Here is a 21,882-nt window from a genome sequence, read left to right as displayed (position 1 = left end):
ATAATTTTGTATCCTGCAACTTCACAGAATTCATCAATGAGCTCTAGTAGTTTTTCCACGGCATCTTTGGGATTTTCTATGTATGGAATCATAGATGATGGATAATTTATTTTACTTTTAATGGACACTTTGAGTTTTGTTTTTATAAAAATTCTGCCAGAAAGATAACTGTACATATGTGACTGAATTTTTGTAGGTATAACCATATCTAAATTTTTTGCTATATGAAAAGACATGTGCCTTTTAAATTTTTGTATTTATCAGATTTACCTGCAGTAAGAAATTGCATCAATTTGTACCCCCCTTCCATCAAAATTGGATGAGAGGATTAATTTCTTCACATCCCTGCCAGCATCAGAGAAGCCTTGTACCAGTTTGATAAGTGAAAAAAAAATGTTTTCTTACCATTTTGATTTGCATTTCTTTAAGTATACATGAGTTAGAGCATCTTTCTGCATGTTTATCATCCTTTGAATTTGCTTTTCTATGATCTCTTTCTACCCTTTGCACACTTTTCTGTTGGGCTTTTAAATATATATATATATATATATATTCATTTATATCAGTTCTATTTAAGTTAAGGAAAAGAGCTCTTTGACAAATATGTTTTAAATTTGTTTTCCCTGTTTTGGAACCTAGCCTTTCATTTAAGTTTCAGTTTTTGTTGTTGTTTTCCTTTTTTTTCATACCAAAGTTACATTGCTACCTAGACAAGTTGACTAACTTTTCCCCTTCTAGCTTCTGGATTTCATAGCCTTCTCAGAAAAGCCTCTTTCTTAGATTAGTATTTAGTTAACCCCCTTTTTAAAGATATTTTATGATTTATTTTTTACAGTTCATATTTGATCTATTTGGAATTGACTTGGGTGTAAGGAGTGAGATAAGAACCCAGCTTTGTTCTTATCTCAGTAGGTACTGACTTGTTTTGCTATCACTACTTACTTTTATTTTATTTACTAACCTCTTTTCCCCAATGATTTGAAATCTCACCTTTCCACTTTACAGTAAATTCCCTTGTGCGTTAGAGTCTATTTCTTATTTTTCTTTGGTTTCATTAATTTCTTCTCATATCAAACTGCTTTATTAATTGAAGTTTCAAAATATGTTTTGATATCAGATAGAACTAGAAGTGGACATGTTTTGGATGGGGAAGACAGAGAAGGTCTTGCTGATGGGTGACATATAAGCTGACATTTGAAGAATAAGAAGTAACCAGTTTCATGGAGATGAAGGTAGGAGCATTCGAGGTAGAGGGAGCTGCATATCCAAAGGTTGGGAGACAGAAAACAGCTTGGCTTATTTGCGGAAGCTAAAAAAAGACCAGTGTGGTGAGCACAGCAAACACAGGAGAGAAGGACACAAGATGGAGTTGGAAAGATAGGCCAGATTTTGTAGGGACAGCTTGGTTTTGTCCTAAATACAAATGGAGGCACTTAATGGATTTGAAGTAGGAAAGTGACATGCTCCAATTTCTCGGTGTATAACATTGTCACTCTGGCTGTTATGTGCAGATGGGCAGGAGAACAAAAGTTGCAGTGAGGAAGAGTTGCTTCCTCCTCATCCAAGTAGCTTCTCCTTGTTATATTTTATCCCAGCATCTTATTTATTCCTTTTTGGGATAGTTTCTTTTTTATTCCTTTTTGTGTCCTTAGTGCAAGCACGGAGTCTAGCAAACAGCATGCAATAAACATTTGAATCATGAATGAATGAAAAAGTAAGTTCTTTCAATTTTCACCCTGGCCCTGGGGAGAGAGAGTTTTAAATCCCTTAGAGCTTTAAAAAGATTAATTAAGCATCTGAGAAGCGATGGGTGGGTTAAAATATTGGTGAGTTATGTTCCAGCGGCCAGACCAAAGGGGAACTCTGAAAGAGTTGGTGAAGAGAGTCCCCTAGTCCCTGGGTGCTGGTGAACTCCAGGACTGTGTAAGCAAAACCCCAGTAGAGGGCAGTAGAGGGCTGCACAGGACTGTGGTTCCGCTCGATTGGCCAGGGCCCGGGCGAGGGCAGGGAAGGGGAGGGGGAGGGGCTGGACAGCAGGCCAGGCAGCTAGAACCCGCACCAGACTAGGGCTTGGGGAGAAGGTGACCTTCTGGTCTCTCGTGGGAGTCTAAAGTGCGCTGATGGAGAGCATGAGGCCACCTTTCTATCTGTGTTTAGATCGTGCTGCTTCTTAGCTTGCAGAGTATAATGAAGCTGTTTTACTGTGGGCCCCTTGCTGCTGGGAAAGGCAGCCTCCTGGAACAGTGATGGGAGGAGGGGGAGAGGAGGGAGTGGGGAGGAAGGGCCCTGAGGTGAAATGGTGAGCACAGATGGGAGTTTTGGCCTTGGCTGCAAGGGAACAGGTTTCTTGGAGACTGTTCTGCAAAGCAGGGAGTGAGACGGTGTCCCTCAGTCACAGCCAGGAGCTGGGAAGACTCAAAGGCAGACAGCGCTTTGCGGAAAACAGGAGGTAATTATTGGCTCCGCAGTGTACGTTGTAAGAAACAACTTTGAATGTTTCTTATGCTCTCTGAATTGATTTCCTTTCTGTTCGTTTTTGTTAGTATAGTTGTTTTCAAAATTTCCAACCTCTCATCTGTGCTTAGGGGAAAAGGATTTTGTACACACATTGGCCAGAGTGTTAAAAGGGGAGCACAGTGCCCCCTAGTGGCCATCAAGGTGGTAGCAGCAGAGATCAGAGGGAAAGGCCCCAAACAGAAGTGACACTTAATTTGGACACTTGTTCTTCTCAGCACACACACTCACTTCACATACACACATATACACACAATCACATAGCGTACGTACGGTTTTTAAATTTTTCCAGTTTTATTGAGATATGATTGACATCCAGCACTGTATAAGTTTAAGGTGCACAGTGTAATGATTTGACCTGTGTACTTTGCAAAATGATTACCAAGCACACCTACACTTATATACACACATCTCACACACATTCTCACACAGACACATGACATACACATAGCACACTCATACTTTACACACACTGGCATATCACACATACAGGTTGACACACACCCACACTGATAAAGGGTTTTGTAATACGGTTGCCCCACCAGTAGCTATCCCACCGTGTATAACAACAATGTGGTTTAAGTCAAGGATCAAGTCAACTTTTGGTTTTGGGGTAGGTTCCAACTGACCTAAGTCATCAACATAATACCAACCCCCTTGGCATAGGAGTGGGCATGTGACCACATCAATCCATTAGCTGTGAACGAGGAGGCATGTCACCCTGGAAGCTGCCAGGAGCCATCCTGCTACTCCAAGAGGCCAGTTTGGAAAGAGCTGATGGGGGTGGGAGGGGGAGGGGAGAGACCCAGGCAAACAGAGGTGTAGCCTCTGAACAACCGGTGCTAGAAGCTCACCCTGCCTCTGAACTTTAGACTTTGGGAACAAATAAGTTGCCTGGTATTTAAGACCTTCAGGTTGGGTTTTCTGTTTCTTAGATCAGAAAACCTCAGAACAGATCAACTCCTCCCGGAAGTCGTCTGTGGAGGGGTCCAGCCTCTGCTTTAAGAAGGAGGACTGTTCCTTTCTACACCTCCTTTGACCTCTTGGTTCTCAAAGTGATTATGATGGACCTGGCACAGTTCTTGGAAATTTTCATGGATAACAGAGAAGAAAATAGTATTTAAAACCAAGCCTCTTTGCCTTCGAAGGAAAGTGACACAATTCCGATTTGTGCAGGAATAAATCTCTAGATGGATCTTGTCCCTGGCAGAGGCTGAAATAAGATTCAAGCCAGTGTTTTTGAATTTCAAAGGACAGGCAACCTTGGCTGACAACACAGATTTTGTATACACAGTTTGCCCTCTGAATCTGCTGGGTTTTGCAGCTTCTTCTTTTTTTTTTTAATTACTTTTTTATTGGAGTATAGTTGCTTTACAATGTTGTGTTAGTTTCTGCTGTACAGCAAAGTGAATCAGCTATATGTATACATATATCCCCTCTTTTTTGGATTTCCTTCCCGTTTAGGTCACCACAGAGAATTGAGTAGAGTTCCCTGTGCTATATAGTAGTTTCTCATTAGTTAGCTATTTTATACATAGTATCAATAGTGTATATATGTCAATCCCAATCTCCCAATTCATCCCACCCCTTCCCCCTTCCTTCCATACATCTGTTCTCTACGTCTGTGTCTCTATTTCTGTTTTGCAAATAAGATCACCTATACCATTTTTCTAGATTCCACATGTATGCATTAATGTACGATATTTGTTTTTCTCTTTCTGACTTACTTCACTCTGTATGACAGTCTCTAGGTCCATCCACATCTCTGCAAATGACCCAATTTCGTTCTTTTTTATGGCTAATATTCCATTGTATATATGTACCACATCTTCTTTCTCCACTCCTCTGTTGATGGACGTTTAGGTTGCTTCCACGTCCTGGCTATTGTAAATAGAGCTGCAATGAACATTGTGGTACGTGACTCTTTTTGAATTGTGGTTTTCTCAGGGTATATGCCCAGTAGTGGGATTGCTGGGTTGAATGGTAGTTCTATTTTTAGTTTTTTAAGGAACCTCCGTACAGTTCTCCATAGTGGCTGTATCAATTTACATTCCCACCAACAGTGCAAGAGGGTTCCCTCTTCTCCACACCCTATCCAGCATTTATTGTTTGTAGATTTTTTGATGACAGCCATTCTGACCAGTGTGAGGTGATACCTCATTGTAGTTTTGATTTGCATTTCTCTAATAATTAATGATGGTGAGCATCTTTTCATGTGCCTCTTGTCCATCTCTATGTCTTCTTTGGAGAAATGTCTATTTAGGTCTTCCTCCCATTTTTGGGTTGGGTTATTTGTTTTTTTGATATTGAGCTGCATAAGCTGTTTGTATATTTTGGAGATTAATCCCTTGTTAATTGCTTCATTTGCAAATATTTTCTCCCATTCTGAGGGTTGTCTTTTCTTCTTGTTTATGGTTTCCTTTGCTGTGCGAAAGCTGTTAAGTTTAATTAGGTCCCATTTGTTTATTTTTGTTTTTATTTTCATTACTCTAGGAGGTGGGTCAAAAAAGATCTTGCTGTGGTTTATGTCAAAGAGTGTTCTGCCTGTGTTTTCCTCTAAGAGTTTTATAGTGTCTGGCCTTATACCTTTGGTCACCTAATCTATGACAAAGGAGGCAAGAATATACAATGGAGAAAAGACAGTCTCTTCAATAAGTGGTGCTGGGAAAACTGGACAGCTACATGTGAAAAATGAAATTAGGACACTCTCTAATACCATACACAAAAACAAACTCAAAATGGATTAAAGACCTAAATGGGTTTCACAGCTTCTGATTCAACCAACCACTCAATACTAGGTTGGATGAATCCATGGATGAAAAACCCATGGATACGGAGGGCCTACTGTACCCATTTTATATAAGCAACTTGAGCATGCGTGGATTTTGGCGTCCGAGGAAGCTCCTGGAACTGATCCTCTGCGGACGCTGAGGAAGGACTGTATACATACTCATTTAAACCCCTTAACCACCCTACGAGGTGAGGATCACTTATCCCATTTTACAGATAATGAATGAGGCTCAGAGAGGGTGTCACGTGCTCAGTGTCAAACAGCTACGTAGGGGTGGCACTGGGCTTTCAACCCAGGGCCCTTTGGCTGGAAAACTCTCGGTCTCCCTTCCAGGGCAGCACACCACCTACCGCACCGCTGGCCGCCTCCTGTGTGCGATTTGTTCTGGGTGGGCCTCTTGGGGCGGCGGCTGCAAAGAGGTAGAAGGAAAGTTATCCTTGTACGTTTATTTAACATTTCATGGGGGCAGTGGTAGGAATGGGGAAGATAGAGAGCCTCTTACACCAGGGTTCTGATCGTGCTGGGAAGGAGCCTGAAATGGACCTTGAAAAGTCAGCCTCTGCCAGGGAGGCAGTGTGGTGTGGTGCTGGCCACCCAGCCTCAGAGCCCTACTGGACCTAGGGTCAGGTCTCAGGGTCACTGATGTGTTAGCTCTGTGACTTGGTAAGTTACTTAACCCGTTGAAGCCTCAGTTTCATCCCTAATAATTAGACCTACCCCCTAGGGTCTTCATGTGGATTAAATAAGAAACCATGGGGCTTCCCTGGTGGCACAGTGGTTATGCATCCGCCTACCAACTCAGGGGACACGGGTTCAAGCCCTGGTCCAGGAAGATCCCACGTGCCTCAGAGCAACTAAGCCCGTGTGCCACACACCACAACTACTGAGTCTGTGCTCTAGAGCCCGCGAGCCACAACTACTGAAGCCCGCGTGCCACAACTACTAAAGCTTGCGTGCCTAGAGCCTGTGCTCCACAACAAGAGAAGCCACCGCAGTGAGAAGCCCACACACTGCAATGAAGAGTAGCCCCCACTCGCCGCAGCTAGGGAAAGCCCACAAGCAGCAACGAAGACCCAACACAGCCAAAAATAAATAAGTAAATAAATAAAAATTAAAAAAAAAAAAGAAAAAGGAACCACAAGTAAAGTACAGTACTGAGCGCAATGCCTGGTGCCCCAGCCCCTCCACCACCAATGGCAGATGTACTATATTAAACACGTAGCACTCCTGCAGATTTGGGCAGGTATTCTAAAGGCCCTTTCTAATCCAAACGGTAATCCTCAAACACTGTTATATAGAGAGGGCAGAGAAAGGCAGCTCATGCATAATGCTTTTCTTTTTTTTTAATTAAAAATGTTTTAATTGTGGTAAGATATACATAAAATCTACCTTCTTAATTCTTTTTAAGTGTACAGTTTAGTAGTGGTAAGCTCATTCACATTATTGTATAAAAAAATCTCCAGAATTCTTTTCATCTTGAAAAACTGAAACTCTCTACCCATTAAACTCCCCATTCTCCCCATCCCCTAGCCCCTGAATCACCATTCTACTTCCTGTCTTTATGAATTTGATTACTCTAGGTAAGTGGAATCAAACAGAATTTGTCTTTTTGTGACTGGCATATGTCACTTAGCCTAGTGTTCTCAAGGTTCATCCATGTTGCAGCATGTTCAGAATTTCCTACCTTTTAAAGGCTGAATAATATTCCACTGTATGTATATATTTTGTTTATCCATCAATGGACACTTGGGTTGCTTCCACCTTTGGGCTATTGTGAGTAATGCTGCTATGAACATGGCAGTATAAATATCTCCTCAAGACCCTGCTTTCAAATCTTTTGTGTATATACTCAGAAATGCAATTGCTGGATCATACGGAATTCTATTTGTAATTTTTTGAGGAACCATGATATTGTTTTCCATAGTGGCTGCAGCATTTCACCTTCCTACCAGCAGTGCACAAGGCTTCCAATTTCTCTACATCCTTGCCAACATGTGTTATTTTCTGGTGGCTTTTTTGTTATTATTATTATTTTTTAACATCTTTATTGAAGTATAATTGCTTTACAATGGTGTGTTAGTTTCTGCTTTTATAACAAAGTGAATCAGTTATACATATACATATGTTCCCATATCTCTTCTCTCTTGCATCTCCCTCCCTCCCACCCTCCCTATCCCACCCCTCTAGGTGGTCACAAAGCACCGAGCTGATCTCCCTGTGCTATGTGGCTGCTTCCCACTAGCTATCTATTTTACATTTGGTAGTGTATATATGTCCATGCCACTCTCTCACCCTGTCACATCTCACTCCTCCCCCTCCCCATATCCTCAAGTCCATTCTTTAGTAGGTCTGTGTCTTTATTCCCATCTTGCCACTAGGTTCTTCATGATCTTTTTTTTTTTTTCCTTAGATTCCATATATATGTGTTAGCATACTGTATTTGTTTTTCTCTTTCTGACTTACTTCACTCTGTATGACAGACTCTAACTCCATCCACCTCATTACAAGTACCTCCATTTCATTTCTTTTTATGGCTGAGTAATATTCCATTGTATATATGTGCCACGTCTTCTTTATCCATTCATCCGATGATGGACACTTAGGTTGCTTCCATGTCCTGGCTATTGTAAATAGAGCTGCAATGAACATTTTGGTACATGACTCTTTTTGAACTATGATTTTCTCAGGGTATATGCCCAGTAGTGGGATTGCTGGGTCGTATGGTAGTTCTATTTTTAGTTTTTAAAGGAACCTCCATACTGTTCTCCATAGTGGCTGTATCAATTTACATTCCCACCAACAGTGCAAGAGGGTTCCCTTTTCTCCACACCCTCTCCAGCATTTATTGTTTCTAGATTTTTTGATGATGGCCATTCTGACCGGTGTGAGATGATACCTCATTGTAGTTTTGATTTTCATTTCTCTAATGATTAAGGATGTTGAGCATTCTTTCATGTGTCTGTTGGCCATCTGTATATCTTCTTTGGAGAAATGTCTATTTAGGTCTTCTGCCCATTTTTGAATTGGGTTGTTTGTGTTTTTGTTATTGAGCTGCATGAGATGCTTGTAAATCTTGGAGATTAATCCTCTGTTGCTTCATTTGCAAATATTTTCTCCCATTCTGAGGGTTGTCTTTTGGTCTTGCTTATGGTTTCCTTTGCTGTGCAAAAGCTTTTAAGTTTCATTAGGTCCCATTTGTTTATTTGTGTTTTTATTTCCATTTCTCTAGGAGCTGGGTCAAAAAGGATCTTGCTGCGATTTATGTCATAGAGTGTTCTGCCTATGTTTTCCTCTAAGAGTTTGATAGTGTCTGGCTTTACACTTAGGTCTTTAATCCATTTTTAGTTTATTTTTGTGTATGGTGTCAGGGAGTGTTCTAATTTCATACTTTTACATGTACCTGTCCAATTTTCCCAGCACCACTTATTGAAGAGGCTGTCTTTTCTCCACTGTATATGCTTGCCTCCTTTATCAAAGATAAGGTGACCATATGTGCATGGGTTTATCTCTGGACTTTCTATCCTGTTCCATTGATCTATATTTCTGTTTTTGTGCCAATACCAAACTGTCTTGATTACTGTAGCTTTGTAATATAGTCTGAAGTCAGGGAGCCTGATTCCTCCAGCTCCATTTTTCGTTCTCAAGATTGCTTTGGCTATTCGGGGTCTTTTGTGTCTCCATACAAATTGTGAAATTTTTTGTTCTACTTCTGTGAAAAATGCCTGTGGTAGTTTGATAGGGATTGCATTGAATCTGTAGATTGCTTTGGGTAGTAGAGTCATTTTCACAATGTTGATTCTTCCAATCCAAGAACATGGTATATCTCTCCATCTATTTGTATCATCTTTAATTTCTTTCATCAGTGTCCTATAATTTTCTGCATACAGGTCTTTTGTCTCCTTAGGTAGGTTTATTCCTAGATATTTTATTCTTTTTGTTGCAATGGTAAATGGGAGTGTTTTCTTAATTTCACTTTCAGATTTTTCATCATTAGTGTATAGGAATGCAAGAGATTTCTGTGCATTACTTTTGTATCCTGCTACTTTACCAAATTCATTGATTAGCTCTAGTAGTTTTCTGGTGGCAGTTTTAGGATTCTCTATGTATAGTATCATGTCACCTGCAAACAGTGACAGCTTTACTTCTTCTTTTCCGATTTGGATTCCTTTTATTTCTTTTTCTTCTCTGATTGCTGTGGCTAACACTTCCAAAACTATGTTGAATAATAGTGGTGAGAGTGGGCAACCTTGTCTTGTTCCTGATCTTAGTGGAAATGGTTTCAGTTTTTCACCATTGAGGACAATGTTGGCTGTGGGTTTGTCATATATGGCCTTTATTATGTTGAGGAAAGTTCCCTCTATGCCTACTTTCTGCAGGGCTTTTATCGTAAATGGGTGTTGAATTTTGTCGAAAGCTTTCTCTGCATCTATTGAGATGATCATATGGTTTTTCTCCTTCAATTTGTTAATATGATGTATCACGTTGATTGATTTGCGTATATTGAAGAATCCTTGCATTCCTGGAATAAACCCCACTTGATCATGGTGTATAATCCTTTTAATGTGCTGCTGGATTCTGTTTGCTGGTATTTTGTTGAGGATTTTTGCATCTATGTTCATCAGTGATATTGGCCTGTAGTTTTCTTTCTTTGTGACATCTTTGTCTGGTTTTGGTATCAGGGTGATGGTGGCCTCGTAGAATGAATTTGGGAGTGTTCCTCCCTCTGCAATATTTTGGAAGAGTTTGAGAAGGACAGGTGTTAGCTCTTCTCTAAATGTTTGATAGAATTCGCCAGTGAAGCCATCTGGTCCTGGGCTTTTGTTTGTTGGAAGATTTTTAATCACAGTTTCAATTTCAGTGCTTGTGATTGGTCTGTTCATATTTTCTATTTCTTCCTGGTTCCGTCTCAGTAGGTTGTGCATTTCTAAGAATTTGTCCATTTCTTCCAGGTTGTCCATTTTATTGGCATAGAGTTGCTTGTAGTAATCTCTCATGGTCGTTTGTATTTCTGCAGTGTCAGTGGTTACTTCTCCTTTTTCATTTCTAATTCTATTGATTTGAGTCTTCTCCCTTTTTCTCTTGATGAGTCTGGCTAATGGTTTATCAATTTTGTTTATCTTCTCAAAGAACAAGATTTTAGTTTCATTGATTTTTGCTATTGTTTCCTTCATTTCTTTTTCATTTATTTCTGATCTGATCTTTATGATTTCTTCCCTTCTGCTAGCTTTGGGGTTTTTTTGCTCTTCTTTCTCTAATTGCTTTAGGTGCAAGGTTAGATTGTTTATTCGAGATGTTTCCTGTTTCTTGATGTAGGCTTGTATTGCTATAAACTTCCCTCTTAGAACTGCTTTTGCTGCATCCCATAGGTTTTGGGTCGTCGTGTCTCCATTGTCATTTGTTTCTAGGTATTTTTTGATTTCCCCTTTGATTTCTTCAGTGATCACTTCGTTACTAAGTAGTGTATTGTGTAGCCTCCATGTGTTTGTATTTTTTACAGATCTTTTCCTGTAATTGATATCTAGTCTCATAGCGTTGTGGTCGGAAAAGATACTTGATACGATTTCAATTTTCTTAAATTTACCAAGGCTTGATTTGTGACCCAAGATATGATCTATCCTGGAGAATGTTCCATGAGCACTTGAGAAAGATGTGTATTCTGTTGTTTTGGGGTGGAATGTCCTATAAATATCAATTAAATCCATCTTGTTTAATGTATCATTTAAAGCTTGTGTTTCCTTATTTATTTTCATTTTGGATGATCTGTCCACTGGTGAAAGTGAGGTGTTAAAGTCCCCTACTATGATTGTGTTACTGTCGATTTCCCCTTTTATGGCTGTTAGTATTTGCCTTATGTATTGAGGTGTTCCTATGTTGGGTGCATAAATATTTACAATTGTTATACCTTCCTCTTGGATCGATCCCTGATCATTATATAGTGTCCTTCTTTGTCTCTTGTAATAGTCTTTATTTTAAAGTCTATTTTGTCTGATATGAGAATTGCTACTCCAGCTTTCTTTTGATTTCCATTTGCATGGAATATCTTTTTCCATCCCCTCACTTTCAGTCTGTATGTGTCTCTAGGTCTGAAGTGGGTCTCTTGTAGACAACATATATATGGGTCTTGTTTTTGTATCCATTCAGCCAGTCTGTGTCTTTTGGTGGGAGCATTTAATCCATTTACATTTAAGGTAATTATTGATATGTATGTTCCTATTCCCATTTTCTTAAATATTTTGTGTTTGTTATTGTAGGTGTTTTCCTTCTCTTGTGTTTCTTGCCTAGAGAAGTTCCTTTAGCATTTGTTGTAAAGCTGGTTTGGTGGTGCTGAACTATCTCAGCTTTTGCTTGTCTGTAAAGGTTTTAATTTCTCCATCACATCTGAATGAGATCCTTGCTGGGTAGAGTAACCTTGGTTGTAGGTTTTTCTCCTTCATGACTTTAAGTATATCCTGCCACTCCCTTCTGGCTTGCAGAGTTTCTGCTGAAAGATCAGATGTTAACCTTATGGGGATTCCCTTGTGTGTTATTTGTTGTTTTTCCCTTGCTGCTTTTAATATGTTTTCTTTATATTTAATTTTTGATAGTTTGATTAATATGTGTCTTGGCATGTTTCTCCTTGGATTTATCCTGTATGGGACTCTCTGTGCTTCCAGGACTTGATTAACTATTTCCTTTCCCATATTAGGGAAGTTTTCAACTATAATCTCTTCAAATATTTTCTCAGTCCCTTTCTTTTCTCTTCTTCTTCTGGGACCCCTATAATTCGAATGTTGGTGCGTTTAATGTTGTCCCAGAGGTCTCTGAGACTGTCCTCAGTTCTTTTCATTCTTTTTTCTTTATTCTGCTCTGCAGTAGTTATTTCCACTATTTTATCTTCCAGGTCACTTATCCGTTCTTCTGCCTCAGTTATTCTGCTATTGATCCCATCTAGAGTATTTTTAATTTCATTTATTGTGTTTTTCATCATTGCTTGGTTCCTATTTAGTTCTTCTACATCCTTGTTAAATGTTTCTTGCATTTTGTCTATTCTATTTCCAAGATTTTGGATCATCTTTACTATCATTATTCTGAATTCTTTTTCAGGTAGACTGCCTATTTCCTCTTCATTTGTTAGGTCTGGTGTGTTTTGACCCTGCTCCTTCACCTGCTGTGTGTTTTTTTTGTCTTCTCATTTTGCTTATCTTACTGTGTTTGGGGTCTCCTTTTCACAGGCTGCAGGTTCGTAGTTCCCATTGTTTTTGGTATCTGTCCCCAGTGGCTAAGGTTGGTTCAGTGGGTTGTGTAGGCTTCCTGGTGGAGGGGACTAGTGCCTGTGTTCTGGTGGATGAGGTTGGATCTTGTCTTTCTGGTGGGCACGTCCACGTCTGGTGGTGTGTTTTGGGGTGTCTGTGGCCTTATTATGATTTTAGGCAGCCTCTCTGCTAATGGATGGGGCTGTGTTCCTGTCTTGCTAGTTGTTTGGCATAGGGTTTCCAACACTGTAGCTTGCTGGTCATTGAGTGAAGCTGGGTCTTGATGTTGAGATGGAGATCTCTGAGAGATTTTCGCCATTTGGTATTACGTGGAGCTGGGAGGTCTCTTGTGGACCAGTGTCCTGAAGTTGGCTCTCCCACCTCAGAGGCACAGCCCTGATGCCTGACTGGAGCACCAAGAGCCTTTCATCCACATGGCTCAGAATAAAAGGGAGAAAAAAATAGAAAGAAAGAAAGAGGATAAAATAAAGTAAAATAAAGCTATTATAATAAAAAATAAGAAAAAAAATTATTAAGAATAAATGTATTCAGAAAAATTTTTTTTAATTTTTAAAAATAGATTTCTTAATTTTTTATATTAAAAAATAAAAAAATTATTAAGAAAAAAATTTATTAAGAAAAAAATTTTTTAATTTTTTAAAATAAAAAATATGAAAAATCTTATTAAAAATTTTTTTTAATTTCTAAAAATAGAAAATAAGGAAAAAATTATTAAGAAAACATTTATTAGGAAAAAAAATTTTTTTTTAAGTAAAAAAAAAAAACAAAAATAAAAAACGGATGGACCTAACCCTAGGACTAATGGTGAAAGCAAAGCTATACAGACAAAATCTCACCCAGAAGCATACACATATACACTCACAAAAAAAAGGAAAAGGGGAAAAATTAATATATCCTGCTCCGAAAGTCCACCTCTTGAATTTGGGATGATTCGTTGTCTATTCAGGTATTCAACAGATGCAGGCACATCAAGTTGTTTGTGGAGCTTTAATCCGCTGCTTCTGAGGCTGCTGGGGGAGATTTCCCTTTCTCTTCTTTGTTCGTACAGCTCCCGGGGTTCAGCTTTGGATTTGGACAAGCCTCTGCATGTAGGTCGCCTGATGGCGTCTTTTCCCCGCCCAGACAGAACGGGGTTAAAGGAGCAGCTGCTTCGGGGGCTCTGGTTCACTCAGGCCGGGGGGAGGGAGCGGTACGGAGGAGGCGGGGCGAGCCTGCGGCGGCAGAGGCCGGCGTGACGTTGCAGCAGCCTGAGGCGCGCCGTGCGTTCTCCTGGGGAAGTTGTCCCCGGATCACGGGAGCCTGGCAGTGGCGGGCTGCACCGGCTCCCGGGAGGGGCGGTGTGGAGAGTGACCTTTGCTCGCACACAGGCTTCTTGGTGGCGGCAGCAGCAGCCTTAGCGTCTCCTGCCCGTCTCTGGGTTTTCGCGCTGATAACCGCGGCTCGTGCCTTTCTCTGGGATCCGCGCTGTTAGCCGCGGCTCGCAGCCGTCTCTGGAGTTCGTTTAGGCGGCGCTCTGAATCCCCTCTCCTTGCGCGCCGTGAAACAAAGAGGCAAGAAAAAGTCTCTTGCCTCTTCGGCGGCTGCAGACTTTTTCTCGGGCTCCCTCCCGGCTAGCTGTGGTGCGCTAACCCCTTCAGACTGTGTTCACGCCGCCAGCCCCAACCCTCTCCCTGTGATCCGACCGAAGCCCGAGCCTCGCCTCCCAGCCTCCGCCCGCCCCGGCGGGTGAGCAGACAAGCCTCTTGGGCTGGTGAGTGCTGCTCGGCGCCGAGCCTCTGTGCGGGAATCTCTCCGTTTTTCCCTCTGCGCCCCTGTTGCTGTGCTCTCCTCCGTGGCTCCAAAGCTTCCCCTCTGCCACCCGCAGTCTCCGCCTGCGAAGGGGCTTCCTAGTGTGTGGAAACCTTTCCTCCTTCACAGCTCCCTCCCAGAGGGGCAGGTCCCATCCCTATGCTTTTGTCTCTGTTATTTCTTTTTTCTTTTGCCCTACCCAGGTACGTGGGGATTTTCTTGCCTTTTGGGAGGTCTGACGTCTTCTGCCAGCGTTCAGTGGGTGTTCTGTAGGAGCAGTTCCACGTGTAGATGTATTTCTATTGTATCTGTGGGAAGGAAGGTGGTCTCCGCGTCTTACTCTTCCGCCATCTTGCTGGGGGACTCCGTTATTTGTTTTTTTTTAAGGTAACCATCCTAATGGGTGTGAGGTGGTGTCTCATTGTGGTTTTGATTTGCATTTCCCTAATGATTAGTGATATTGAGCCTCTTTCCATGTGATTGTTGGCCATTTATGTGTCTTCTTTGCATAAATATCTACTCAAGTCCTTTGCCCATTTTAAAATCAGGTTGTTTATTTTTTTGTCATTGAGTTCTTTATATATTCTGGTTATTAACTCTTTATCAGATAGTATATGTTTTATAAATATTTTCTCCCATTCTGTGGGTTGCTTTTTCACTCTGTTGATTGTGTCCTTCGATGCACAGAAGTTTTAAGTTTTAATGTAGTCTAATTTATTTATTTTTACCACAATGCTTTTCTTCCTTTTTCTCCCTTTGGGAGCAAGTTGGTGGAAAGTGGGGTGAGCTTAGCCATATTCTATCTCTTTCATTGACTATTGGTGTGAAAAAGGAGAAGGAACTCCTTAATCCATAAGACAAAAGAGCAGCATCCCTCATGAGACATCAGCACAGAGGGATTTAAATACAGCTGTTTATTTTCTACTTAGTTTTTTAAAAATTGAGATATAGTTTTTTTTAATACATTTATTTATTTATGTATATTTGGCTGTGTTGGGTCTTCGTTGCTGCACGCAGGCTTTCTCTAGTTGTGGTGAGCAGGAACTACTCTTTGTTGTGGTGTGTGGGCTTCTCATTGCGGTGGCTTCTGTTGTTGCGGAGCACGGGCTCTAGGCGTGCGGGCTTCAGTAGTTGTGGCACACGGGCTCAGTAGTTGTGGCTCACGGGCTGTAGAGCGCAGGCTCAGTAGTTGTGGCGCACGGGCTTAGTTGCTCCGCGGCACGTGGGATCTTCCTGGACCAGGGATCAAACCCGTGTCCCCTGCACTGGCAGGCGGATTCTTAACCACTGCACCACCGGGGAAGTCCTGAGGTATAGTTGATGTACAGTATTATGTAAGTTTCAGGTATACAACATAGTGATTCACAATTTTTAAAAATAGTTATTTATTTATTTTGGCTGTGCCGGGTCTTAGTTGCAGCACACAAGATCTTCATTGTGGCAAGCGGGCTTCTTAGTTGCAGCATGCGGACTCTTAGTTGTGGCATGTGGACTTCTTAGTTGTGGCATGAGGACTTCTTAGTTGCGGCATGCATGTGGGATCTAGTTCCCAGACCAGGGATCGAACCTGGGTCCCCTGCATTGGGAGCTTGCAGTCTTAACCACTGAACCACCAGAGAAGTCCCTGATTCACACTTTTTAAAGGTTATATTCCATTTATAGTTACTGTAAAATATTGGCTATATTCCTTGTGTTGTACAATATGTCATTATAGTTTATTTATTTTATATGTAGGAAGGGCAAGATAGGGGTGGGGGTTAAGAGGTACAAAATACATCGGTTTATTGAAGACTCCTGAATTCAGGAAGCTGGGCCTAGAAATGTTGGCTTTCAGACAGCCTGGTGCCCCCTCTGACATCTGGCCTAGGAATCAAGCTGAAGGTGGCAGGAAATCTCACCACGATGTCCAGCCAGGACCTGTTTCCAGATTGTCAAGGCTGGGGAAGGAGTTCAGGTTAGTCTCCCCTGGGAGCTGGCTGGAACTAAGATGAGGCGAGCAAGGCACCAAGTGCACAAATATTTAAGGAGACACTCACTCCAGGTGCTGACCTTTCACGTGCATGAGCCATAGAGGGAGTGCCTCCTTCTACTTTGCGCCCCTGGAGCCCCGTTGCCTCATTCCAGTCCTGGCTCTGCCTGGGGGCAAGGAGAAGGGCACACAAGTGTGTGTGACCCACATTACAAGGATGAGTGCTCAGATCAGAGTCCCCACCTGTTGGACAGGCCCTGTGGATCCTGACTGTAATGGACTCTCGGATGTCTTTCCTTGGATGGATGATCAGACCTCAAGGTATGAGGCAAAAGAGATCTGGGTGGAAGCCCGGCAGAGGCCATACTTCCGCTGCCCCTGCTCTTTCTGCTGGCATTGCAGTTGAGGGACTGACTGAGCTCTCTCTGGTGGCGTGAGCAGGCATCCTGGTGTCCTGTCTCCAGCCTCATGGATGTTGGGAGGCCAGGATCATGCATTTTGCTGGTGACCTTGTGGCAGGAGCAGTGGTGGTTTTGGAGCGAGCAGCTTCCTTGATGGCCCAGATCTTCTTTGGGAGGCTTTTCTGAAAACTCAACCTAAAGTCTTTTCTACATTTCTCCTAGGAGTTCTGTAAGACACTTAATATCCTGTCATAAATCCCTTCTTGCCTAATCTAGCTGGAGTGGATTTTGTTCTCTTCAACTCACCAATACAAATGGGATGGAGAGACATTTATTGCTGAATTCCTCTTAGAGAAGTCACTGTGTGTGTGCTTTGGAAGGATGCCTTGATCCGTCCTTGGAGAGAGGGTTCTTCTCCTTCCCCACCAACCCTCACCCCACCCTCACCCCGGGCCTAGGTGTCAGCGGGCACTAAGGCTCAGGAACTCTTTGAGCTGCTTCTGAAAAAAAGGGGGAAAGAGACAAAAGTGTGGAGAGAAGGCAGAGGGACTCAGTGATGGCAGAAGGCCAGGTGCTGTATAATATGATCCTTTCCCAGGACCCATTCTCCCATATTTTGTAAAACCTGTATGTATAAATGCTTGGTGGGATTGAATTTTTCTATTGTGGAAGCCAAAGGAGTGGCTGAATTTTGTGTTGGGGGGGGGATGTCGTATGGGGACAGAAGTGGTGTGTGAGGAAGCTAGAATTTCGAGAGGTAGAAGGGCCAGGAGACTGAGGTCCCCACAGGGAGCCAGCAGAAATGCTGGAGAGCATGTGGAACTCTCTGGTCCACGGGATTCAGAAGTCCAGGCCACCTCACTTGGACATCAGGGTACAGAAGCCCTCGGTGGACGTCTGGAGGACGTGGGAATGCATTTAGGATTGGTTCCTTCTTGTTGTGCTTGGCTCTTTACGTTACAACTTGACCTCTCTCCCCCATGAACTCTCAAAATACTTAAGCGCCACAATCCTTCAGAGTGCCCGTCACGTTGTCCTCTATATTCACGTGCATTTTCATTTGTTTACCTTCTCTGTGAGACTCTTAGCTTCTGGAAGGCCTGTCCCTGAAGTTATTACATGCACAGTGTTGTGTGTATGTGCCTGTGTGTATTTTTCTGGGGAGAATACCCAGAAATTTAGTCACATTCTGAAAGGGGTCCAGGATCTAGAAAATGTTTAGAAGCTGCATAAGGAGGTCTTTGGGGGACATCTGGACACTGACTCTTTACTGCAATTCAAAAAAGAGTCATCTTTCAGAAGTCAAATCCATCTCGTCCTCATGCTTGTTTCCCATCTAAGGCTCACGGGCTACGCAGGAAACCTAGACTCGGTTTCTGGTTTCAAGATTCTGTCAATTAGGGGCTCAACCAAGCAGTGTGTATTTATTGCCTCTTGCGCAGGACGCCTTGCCCTGCACTCAGTGAGGTTTACAAGCCAAGCTGACACCAGGCAAGTCCCACTGTGGGTGGGATTGATGGCTGTTGTGGGCTTTCCAGCCTGTTGTTTCTTAAGCTATAAATATTTATCAAATGAATGTGGGAAGGTCAGTCTCCCGAGTATCTGAAGCACTGTGTATGTGTATGTGTATGTGGGCGCAGGGGTGGGGAGCCTGCTGGAGAATGAGAGCCCTGTGGAAGCTGGCATGTGATGCTGGTACATTAATGATTGAAAACAAGAGCAATAAAAACTCCATCACAAGTCAGTGTCTCTGCAGCCCAGGACTGGGGAGAGGTGAGCTCTGTTCTAACCTGCACATCCCAGGTACACAGCCCAGAAACCACAGGCAAACATCAGTTGCTGGCTTCCTGACATCTGCTAGGCTTATAGACTTTCTAAAGGTCCCACATTTATCCCTTAAATGAATCCAGCGACGCTTCCATTTGGCTGACAACTTTGCATGTGTGGATGGGTTCAGTGAGGGAGAAAGTGAAAGACTGGAGAGGGCCAGCTAAAGTTTCTGTTGGCATTTTATGGTTTTTAACTTGGAGCGACTGGTTGTTAAAATGAAATGGCTTCACTCCCAGCTGTAGTTAAGGCTCCAAGATCCTGGCACTGGCCAAAGTAAGATCACCTCTGAGTCCTTGCAAAGGGGTGGCCTCTCACTCATTTAAGGATATGAAAGGGTTGAAGTCAAGGGGGCCAGGAGGAGTAGACATAGGAGGGAGAGTTTGAGGCAAGCTGTCCCTGTGCTCTGAGTCCTTCCACTCCAACTCTAGAAGAGGTTCTGGAAGGCCTGAGCATTGTCTACGCTCAGGAAGCGCATAGCTGCCACTCCAGAACCATGCCACACTAGCCACAGTCTCAACAGCAAAAGGATATCCCCGTGAGCCAGGGTCTGGGGCTGCTGCCACCTGTGCCATAGGAAAAGCAAACACCTCCACGGCAGACTCGTCAGCAGAAATAGCAGAAGGGATGGGAGCTTGGCTCACACCTGATTCCTGCCCTCCAAATCTCGCTTTTGTGCGTCTTACTGAGTAGAACCTAAATCCTTTCCAGAGCGTCGCCTGCAAAGAAGTCTGGGAAATGTAGTTTTATCTTAGCAGCTCCTGCAGAATAGGGAACACCAGAAGGTGGTTAGAATGGGGGCTGAGCATCAGTTCACCTGATCTAACACACTCCTACTCACACTCCGAGGCCCACATCAGATTCTACCTCTTTTCAGAGACTCCTCTCCCACTGTCCTCCCTCCCCCAGGAGAAAACTTTGTCCTCTGTGTTCCCACAGCTTATATAATCCAGTATGACTTGTCAGTCTCCTTTGTTAAGCTGAAAGGTTTTTCTTTCTTTTTTTTTTTTTAAATATTTATTTATTTTGGCTCCTCTGGGTCTTCGTTGTGGCACGCGGGATCTTTAGTTGCAGCATGCATGTGGGATCTAGTTCCCCGACTAAGGATCGAACCTGGGCCCCCTGCATTGGGAGCACGGAGTCTTACCCACTGGACCACCAGGGAAGTCAAGCCGAAAAGTTTTTTGAGGACAGGGAATTTTTTTAAAATTGTGGTATAGTTGATTTACAATCTTATATTAGTTTCAGATGTACAACATAGTGATTCAAAATTTTTATAGATTATACTCCATTTAAAGTTATTGTAAAATATTGGCTATATTACTTGTGCTGTACAATATATCCTTGTAACATTTATTTTATACAGAGTGGTTTGTACCTCTTAATCCACTACCCCTGTCTTGCCCCTCCCTCCCCTCTCCGCATTTGTAATCACTAGTTTGTTCTCTATATCTGTGAGTCAGCTTCTGTTTTGTTATATTCATTTTATTTTCTAGTTTCCATGTATAAGAGATAAAATAGAGTATTTGTCTTTCTCTGTGTGACTTATTTCACTTAGCATAGACTCCAGGTCCACCCATGTTGTGGCAAATGTCAAAATTTTATTCTTTGTTATGGCTGTGTAATATTCCATTGTATGTATATTTATACCACATCTTCTCTATCCAGTCATCTGTTGATGGGCACTTAGTTTGCTTCCATATCTTGGCTGCTGTAGATAATGCTGCTATGAACATTGGGGGGGATGCATCTTTTCGAATTAGTGTTTTTGTTTTCTTCAGAGATATACCCAGGAGTAGAATTGCTGGATGATATGGTAGTTCTATTTTTAGTTTTTTGAGGAACTTCCATACCTCCATACTGTTTTGCACAGTGGCTGTACCAATTTACATCCCCACCAACAGTGTACAAGGGGTCCCTTTTCACCACGTCCTGGCCAACATTTATTATTTGTGGTCTTATTGCTGATGGCCATTCTGACAGGTGTGAGGTGATATCTCATTGTGGTTTTGATTTGCATTTCCCTGATGATTAGCAGTGTTGAGCTGGAGGGATATCTCCAGCTCTGTTCTTCTTTCTCAAGATTGTTTTTGCTACTTTTGGTCTTTTGTGTTTTCATAGAAATTTTAAAGTTATTTATTCTAGTTCTGTGAAAAATGCCATTGGTATTTTGATAGGTATTGCATTGAATCTGTAGATTGCCTAGGGTAGTATGGTCATTTTAACACTATTAATTCTGTCAATCCATGAACACAGTATATCTTTCTATCTGTTTTTGTTAGTCTTCAATTTCTTTCATCAGTGTCTTATAGTTTTCTGAGTACAGGTCTTTTACCTCCTTAGTTAGATCTATTCCTAGGTATTTAATTCTTTTTAATGCAATTGTAAATGGAATTGTTTCCTTAATTTCTCCTTCTGATAGTTCATTGTTAATGTATGTAAATGTGGCAGATTTCTGTACATTAATTTTGTATCCTCCAGCTTACTGAATTCATTGATGAGCTCTAGTAGTTTTATGGTGTCATCTTTAGGATTTTCTATGTATAGTATCATGTCATCTGCAAACAATGACACTTTTACTTCTTCCTTTCCAATTTGGATTTTTAAATCTCTTTTTCTTGTCTGATTGCTGTGGCTAGGACTTCCAATACTTTGTTGAATAAAAGTGGTGAGACTGGGCATCCTTGTCTGGTTCCTGATCTTAGTGGAAATGCTTTCAGCATTTCACCATTGAATATGATGTTAACTGTGGGCTTATCATATGTGACCTTAGTTATGTTGAGGTATGTTCTGTCTACACCCACTTTGTGGAGAGTTTTTATCATAACTAGATATTGCATTTTGTCAAAAGCTTTTCTGAATCTATTGCAATGATCATATGGTTTTTATTCTTCAATTTGTTAATGTGGTGTATCACATTGATTGATTTGCGGTTGACGGCAGGGATTTTGTGTGACTCATTTTTGTGTCTCTTGAAGCTATACAAGGGCTGATAGGTAATGACTGTGGTGGTTTTAGAATATGCCCACAAATTCTTCTCGCTTCAAAAAGTGGAGCCTCATTCCCCTCCTCTTAAGTCTGGGCTAGGCTTACTAATTTGCTTCTAATGAATAGAATGTGGCAGAAATGATGTGTGACTTCTGAGTCTAGGTCATAAAAGATGTGGCCTGATCACCCCTGGATCACCGGCTCTTGGGGAATCCAGCTGCCATGTTGTGAGGACACTCAAGCAACCCTATGGAGAGCACCACAAGGCAAGGACCTGAGGTGGCCTGCCAACAACCAGCACTAACTTGGCAGGAATTTTCTTCTCCCAGGAGGGAAACTTCCATCTGACCT

The 21,882-nt window shown here is 42.0% G+C and overlaps 1 protein-coding gene across 1 annotated transcript in view; it reads left to right on the top strand.

The window, feature by feature from the left end:
• Nucleotides 1-2,375: 2,375 nt before the first annotated feature.
• IRAG1 (inositol 1,4,5-triphosphate receptor associated 1) overlaps nucleotides 2,376-21,882 on the top strand; it is a 169,210-nt gene continuing 149,703 nt past the window's right edge. Inside the window, exon 1 of the mRNA XM_036862322.1 lies at nucleotides 2,376-2,449. The gene's annotated coding sequence lies outside the window, so the exon portion shown is untranslated. The remainder of the gene's footprint in view (nucleotides 2,450-21,882) is intronic.

Source organism: Balaenoptera musculus, chromosome 8 (assembly GCF_009873245.2).
Source record: "Balaenoptera musculus isolate JJ_BM4_2016_0621 chromosome 8, mBalMus1.pri.v3, whole genome shotgun sequence".
Lineage (NCBI taxonomy): Eukaryota > Metazoa > Chordata > Mammalia > Artiodactyla > Balaenopteridae > Balaenoptera > Balaenoptera musculus.
Note: the sequence above shows the minus strand (reverse complement) of the source record. Positions and strands in the feature narration are given on the sequence as shown.